The following is a 6,977-nucleotide window of genomic DNA, read 5'->3' as shown; positions in this document are numbered from 1 at the left end:
CCATCAGAAAGTGGTGTTTATATACTTGTATGGGAATACATTTATTGAGATGTAGTACTAGTTACATTATTTTTTTTACATTTAGTATTCAAGTATTCATATAGAAGGGGAATTAGTTGATCCCAGAGGTACAGCATGTAGGAAGGCAGTAAACTAAAAAAAACTCACAGAATTCTTCTGTCCACCTTATCATGCTGTTTGATTTTCATCAGTATAAGTTGCAAGGAGTGAGCATAGGGTAAGATGTCTTAATTATCCTCTAAGGTGAAAGTTTCTTCTTTTTTATTCTTAATCTATTCCTAGTCCACAGAGTGTTACTTACTCATGAGAGGACGAACATATTTTTTTTCCGAGCAACTTTTTTCTAAATGTATTTTCAGAAACTGGTACACAACTGCTGTTTTATCACCTGTTTCAAATTCTCTTTAGTCCAGTATAACGAGTAAGGAACGGAACCTAAAGATTCTGTTAAAAGCTCCTGGAGCATCATGAACAAGCACAATAACTAAATTCTGGCTAAAAATGCAACTATGGTTGCAGTAGCCTACTGTTCTCTTCACCTGAGAGCAATATTTCTGAGTGCATTCAAATTCCTGTTCAATACATCAGAGATAATGGAGAAGAAAATGAAAGGCACAGCTATAGCAAAATCATCTGACTACACACCCATCCTTTTACCATAAGTTACAATACAATGCCATGGGTGCCTCTGAAGAAGCAGTCACTTAAGACTTCACCTAAGAGTAGGGTTTCTCCATTGGAATCAGAACAGATTGTAACTGGAGGTCTTGGTTCTGGAATAGCTCAAGTGTCTGTTCTCTGAATTGCTGAGAAGGTCTGAATGGTCAGGCCTGCTCAGGGAAGTGAATTGGTCAGGACACTCGGTGACAAAGACTTGTCACTGCAGAACTGCTCTCCATCAGTAGCCTGACTTACACAGCCTTGTTAAGAAACAGAAGATTATATCTTTTATGCAGCAGAAAAACTCACCAAGCACCACTTAATTCATATAACAGAGAATTAGGTTACATTTTAATTTTTCCAGCAAAGATTTTTCAGGCTCTCCCTCCCCCACTCAGGTAATACTTACACTCAAGGGCATTAGTTGCCATTCATCTCAACATTTAATGTTTCAGTATTTCAGCTAAATTACTAAAATGTAAATATGCAGACCAACTGCACCACTAAGAAAAGTGGTTTTAACAAAGTCATTGGAGGACTCCTAAATGCTCTTTAAAAGCATAAAGTATCTAGGCTTGATCATCTTAAGTATTCTGTCTCAGGACTGCAAGAGTTACCAACACCTCAAAACAAAAGTAGCACAGTTACTTTTGAAACTGTCAATCAGTTTATCTTGGCACGTGAAATCACAGACATAAAGTTGTACTGTGCTTCTTGCCAAGCTCCCAACCCTGCTTACTCTATTGAGTGGCTAGTCACAGTTTAAAATAACCCAAAAGCTTCAGTTAAGCCTTAACAGACCTTTACAACTATGTATCTGGTTTTTTCATGGTGTACACACTGGCAGCTGTATCCAAGCAAGAGGGGGTTTTGTTTCAGAAGCTAACTCTATAGAGAATCCTCTTGCTATATTCCACACAGAGAACCAAGCTGGGAATTGAGTGCACCAAGAATGTAACTTGAGCTTTCACAGCACAGTATACCAGGGAGTAGAGCCCTCTGTGACCACACAGCACGTGGGAAACTTTACTTGCCTGCAGTCCCTGTTTCTGCTTCAAGCCAAAGATCCCTTGGGGAGCCTGTGCACATGTACACATGGCCTGAGCAGGAGGAAGCTTTATGGCAGAGGCAGGATGAGACTCAAGCTCCAGAAGCAACACAAAACTGTCTTATTTGTGAGAACACACCCATCTTTAGCCTGCCTCACCCACCACATCTCTCCTGCTGTAACTGAAAACAACAATTGTCACTACAGTTTGCACACTTTGAGTCTTCACAAAAAGGGTCTATTCTAACCAGTAAGGGTTACTTGAGGGAAAAGAAAGATGCAATAGCAATAAATACAGAATATGCAAAGAAAACTAGAGAGGAATCCTAAAATACCCAGAACTCTGAAATTTTAACAAAATTTAAGACTATACAGTAAAAATCTGTTCATATGGAGCCTTGATAGACCATTCTTTATAAGGATCCCAACTGTGCAAACTGCTTCTATCTGTGCTTTCTATGTCAGATAAGGTAAAGGATAACTTACACATGATTTTCTTAGGCAGATCTGCTGGGAAGTTGTCACAAGAGTAGCTATTTGTAAAACAGCAAGGAGTGATGAGAGCTGTGACTCAATTCCAGACCTGTTTTTCTGGGGTGGCAGCACTCATGGGTAGAGTCAATCCCTGCTCTCTGCTGCACTGTTCACATCAGCTGTACTTGCCGGATGCATGCACACACCTCCCTGGAGCTCTGGCACTGAGAGCTGCTTCCTCTGGAATACCTCACCAGCATGGACATCACAAATGCACTTGGGAACCACTGCAGTATGAATCCTTTTCTCCTAAGGAAAACAACACATGCAAGTACATATATTGCTGTAACTTTATAGTCAAGCTCCAGTAAAAATGTCACTCCAGCCAAGAGGACATTGTGACATTTGAACTTTTCCTGTTAAAAGTGGGCAGGGCCCATGTAAAAGGCTTATTTTGGACAAAGCCAAAGGCAGAAAACAGACGGCTAATCGGCATTGCAAGAACTGTATTAGTTAGGTTACACTAAAAATTCCTGACATAGGTGAGTCTCCTAACAAGAACAATTATACATACAGTTAAACCATTTCTTTAAATGACATATATTGTACTGAGAAAAGGATGGTTATACTTATTTTCCCTGGTCTAAACTGCAGCTACTCACCTAGTTTTGTTTACTAGGTGTTAAAACATAGTTCTGATACCAGAAAACCAGCTTAGCATACAGAAAAACAGAGATCCATTTCTTCATCTTTTCATCTTGTACAACCTACACAAAAGGTGGCTCACACACCAGAGACCTTCACCTCTCAAACCACTAGACCTACTGGCAACAAAAATGTGAAAGCTCAGATCAACTTGGGGATGACCACTCACCTAGCATGAACGTACCCCAAAAGCAAGGCAAGGAAGAGCACAGAAGCCAAGGCAAGAAAAAGCAGAGCCATTCCACTACTGCTGCTGGGCCCTTACATCAGTTTTCCCAAGGATCACTTTTACATTCCTACAATGCTGTCTAAAAGACAGGTGAGACTTGGCCAAACTATGTGCACAATTCTAACGGGGAGAGGACGGAGTCCTGGATGTAAAGCTTGGAGACTCAGAGGTACCATGTTCTAGCAAGAAGCTACTCCAGCTGTCACACTTGTCACCCAGCCTTCTCACCAGCATAAATGAAAAATGGAAGTGTTAGAAATGGCAGCTGTGTTAATAAAAAAAATTTACAGCATTGACATAAATTCATGTTTTACTACAGCTGTACTCATGTGAAGAAGGGTCCAACACTCTTGGGGAAAAATTCCCACACATTGCCTAGGACATGCAACTCCCAGATCCCCATGGCTTCCACTCCTCTGGGAGTGCATCAGCAGTGTTGCAGGGAGCAGTGAGCAAAGAGCTTTTCAGAACAGCAACTCTGGTCTCTTACTTTCCAAAAATGCTGAGAAATTTGAAAACTCACAAAAAATCTTAGCTCTTTGAGCCTAATTAACTTCACTAGAGCTGTTGAGGTTTTGACTATAGCAATAAAAAATCTGCTATTCCACTCCAGATTTCAACTGAACTCATCCAAGAAGACACACTTATAGGACTTGAGACTGGATCAAGTTCTTCCCACTGCTCAAGTGACTTTTAACTTAGATTAGCAGATGCTTCCATCATCCTATTAACACTTACATCATCAGCAGTATGCTCATTTACAATGTAAAATATGATCTTATCATATAAAATGCTGCCTCTAATCCAAGTACATGCAGACTGAAGTAAAACCCAAAACCTAGGACTGATCCTGTCATCAACAGCATCACTCCTAACTAAGAATGTGCTACACACATCTGAGCACTACCTCAAACAGTCTGAACAGTCCTTTCAAAAAGTCATAAAAGTGGGAAAGAAATCCTAATAAAGTACCTCTAGAAACTCAGGAGGACAAACTAGCACAGAAAAACTAAAAGCACAATAATGCCACTTAATGAGACAAGGATAAATTTTTACTGCAGTTTTAGGTGCATGGATTGTAACCTAAAAAACAAACCCAAAACTCTGAAGAAGAGATATAAGTAATATTTTAGATTCATGTGATAATTTGGGGTCCCAAATGGATCAGGTGAATGTTTATCACTCCCTGTGACACAGGTGACATGTCTCAGGTGTCAGACAGTATTGAAGGTCTAAAGTTTGGCAACATTACACTCAACATGGCCATTTTTCTATAGATTCCAATAGGCCTTGAATCCAACAGGATTAGAAACCAAATTATTGCTGGATTCAAGTATAGCAGTCCAAATAAAGGTGATTTAAAGCTGAATTATGAGCTGTTAATAATAAACCACAGCTAAGTTATTTTTTCTCCAGTTTCAAAGACAGCACAGAGGAGAATCACATATGAATGCCAACACACAAGTAAGCAAGTGCAGCATAAAAGAGAAAAAGAGGCCAAAAAGCCTGCCAGATATCTGCCAGAAACACACTGGTTTTCCTAAGCAGCCCATTCAATTAAGTTAAAAATTATATCACTTTTTCAGTATCTTCCAGGAGAAAGAGACAGATAATGAAACACTAAGCAACTTGAGTTTCAAATGCCCATCTACTCTCTTTACTTTGTATTTAGTTTGCAAAACCAAAATGCACGGGGAACCATTCAGGGGAAAAATTGCCAAGTGGACTGGTTAAATACACTCTATAAACTTTCTGCCACATGCTCACATAGCAGAACTCTGAGAGTTGTGCTGAACTGCAATGGACATATTTTTAAGACTTCAGCTATTCAAGGGTCTTAAAGTTCTGTTCAACTGCTTTATTCTAAGTACAGAAACAGCAGCAGTCAGTCAGCATTCAGCTCCATTAAAATTAAAATTTGTTGGGTTTTGGGGTTGGTTTGTTGTTTTTTTTAAAGACTTCACTAATCTTAAAAACCTTCACTTTTCAAATGCATTTTAACTAGGGTAAATAAATTAATATTCATGAGCTGTTTGATGCAAAGACTCAAGCTGTGCCTATCAAGACAACCATTAATTTCAGTGGGAGATGGCTTAGTCAGATTCACATAAAAGTGGTCTAATCCTTTATCAGTTTAGATCCTGTAAAAGTAACAATAGCATGGGATGGCTGCAATCATCTACAAACCAGACAAGACTCCTCCTCCCCATCAGCACACCTGCTGTCAAGACGCAAAGTTCAAAGTTTGGGCCTTTTTCCATAGCATACCTTATTTAATTACCATGGAAACAACATCCCAGGTACAGCTCGACCCCTACATGCTTGCTTAAAAAACTATATTAAAAAAAAGGTAATAATCATCTGGACCTAATTCAGACAGTTGGCATTGTAGCATGTGCTGTTGCCCATGAACAACAAAAAGCACTCTGGAGGGCAGCAGGAGCAGGGCTGCAGGGCACGGGCTGCAAAGCAACCCCCTTTAACTACTGTTGGCCAAACATTTTCCCACAAGGTCTTCAGCAACAAGGACAGAGTTTATCTCTGAAAATGGTTCTGTCCATGCCACTGCTCTACTTGGCAGATATATCTGGGCTCTCCCTGGACTGATTCCCTGCCTGAAGAAATCACATCCAAGGGTTTCCAGGCCTCTTAAAGAAGATGGCATCCCTGCTCCACGCTAACACCTCTGATTTCTGCAAGACCGACAATTTTTTCCATGTATCATGGACATACATGTATTTCCAGGTGTGTCTGTTGGTGCATTTCCTTATGCAGCTCTATAAGCATCCATGAATTACTCTACAGCATGCCTTGGACCTGAATAAAACGAGACCCTGCTACAGCCACCTTCCCTCTGCACTCGACCACAACCAAATCTACCACTATGGGAAGCTGAAGATATGATTTTTACATACAGCAGCTATATTATCTCTAAAAAAATGCAAGTTAAGAATATCCACTTGAAATAACCTGCGTCCAGCTGAACAGACCGCAAACAGACCCAACCTTTCCACTTCTGTACTCTGAATCACTCTTTTTTGACAACTGAACTTGTAACCTCCCATCTGACAGCTCAGCCACGGCGTGGCCAGGGCAGCTCCATAGAGACCGGTCCCACGCCGCCCCTTCCCGGCGCACCGGACCGAGACTCACTATAAGTGACACCTGGAGAGCAGCCAGGGTGACTCGAAGGACGGCACCGGCTCCCGGAATTCGCGCCCGATAGGCCCGGGACACCGCGTCCCGCCGCCGGCCCGGCCCGTCTCCCCCATCCCCGGGAGTCCGCGGGAAGCGCAGGGACGCACCTGCGCCCGCCACTCCTGCCCGGCAGCGAGCGCAGCGCCGGCGGCACCCACCCTCCATCCCACACCCAGCGCCCAGCGCCGCCCGGCGGGAGCCGCTCGGGGGCCCCCGGCGGCGGCACCGAGCAGCCTCTGCCGCCGCGGCGAGCCCGGACGGGCGCCGGGAAGGCGGCGGCGAGCACAGCACAGCACGGCACAGCACGGCACGGCACAGCACCGCCCCATCCCATCCCATCCCCGCACGCCGCCGCGATCCCCGTTATCCCGCAGCGCTGGAGGCGGAGGGGGATGCACGGGGGCCACACCGGCCTCCGCCGCCCGGGAGTTTTAAAGGGACAGCGCGCCTCGTTAGGACGGGAGCGGCGGCTTTGCCCCGGGGGTGCCCGGAGGGCGGGAGGGCCGCTCCCGTTGCCGGTGCCGGCGGTGGGGCGGGCGCGGAGGGAGGGGCGGGGGCTGGGTGTCTCCCGCTGCCGCCACAGCGCTCGCCGCCTCCCCTCCCCCACGGCGGGGGCTCCTCGCCGCAGCCTCTGTGCTCCGC

Source organism: Erithacus rubecula (genome assembly GCF_903797595.1).
Source record: "Erithacus rubecula genome assembly, chromosome: 2".
Lineage (NCBI taxonomy): Eukaryota > Metazoa > Chordata > Aves > Passeriformes > Muscicapidae > Erithacus > Erithacus rubecula.
The sequence above is the reverse complement of the archived record's forward strand: the minus strand, read 5'-3'. Positions refer to the sequence as shown.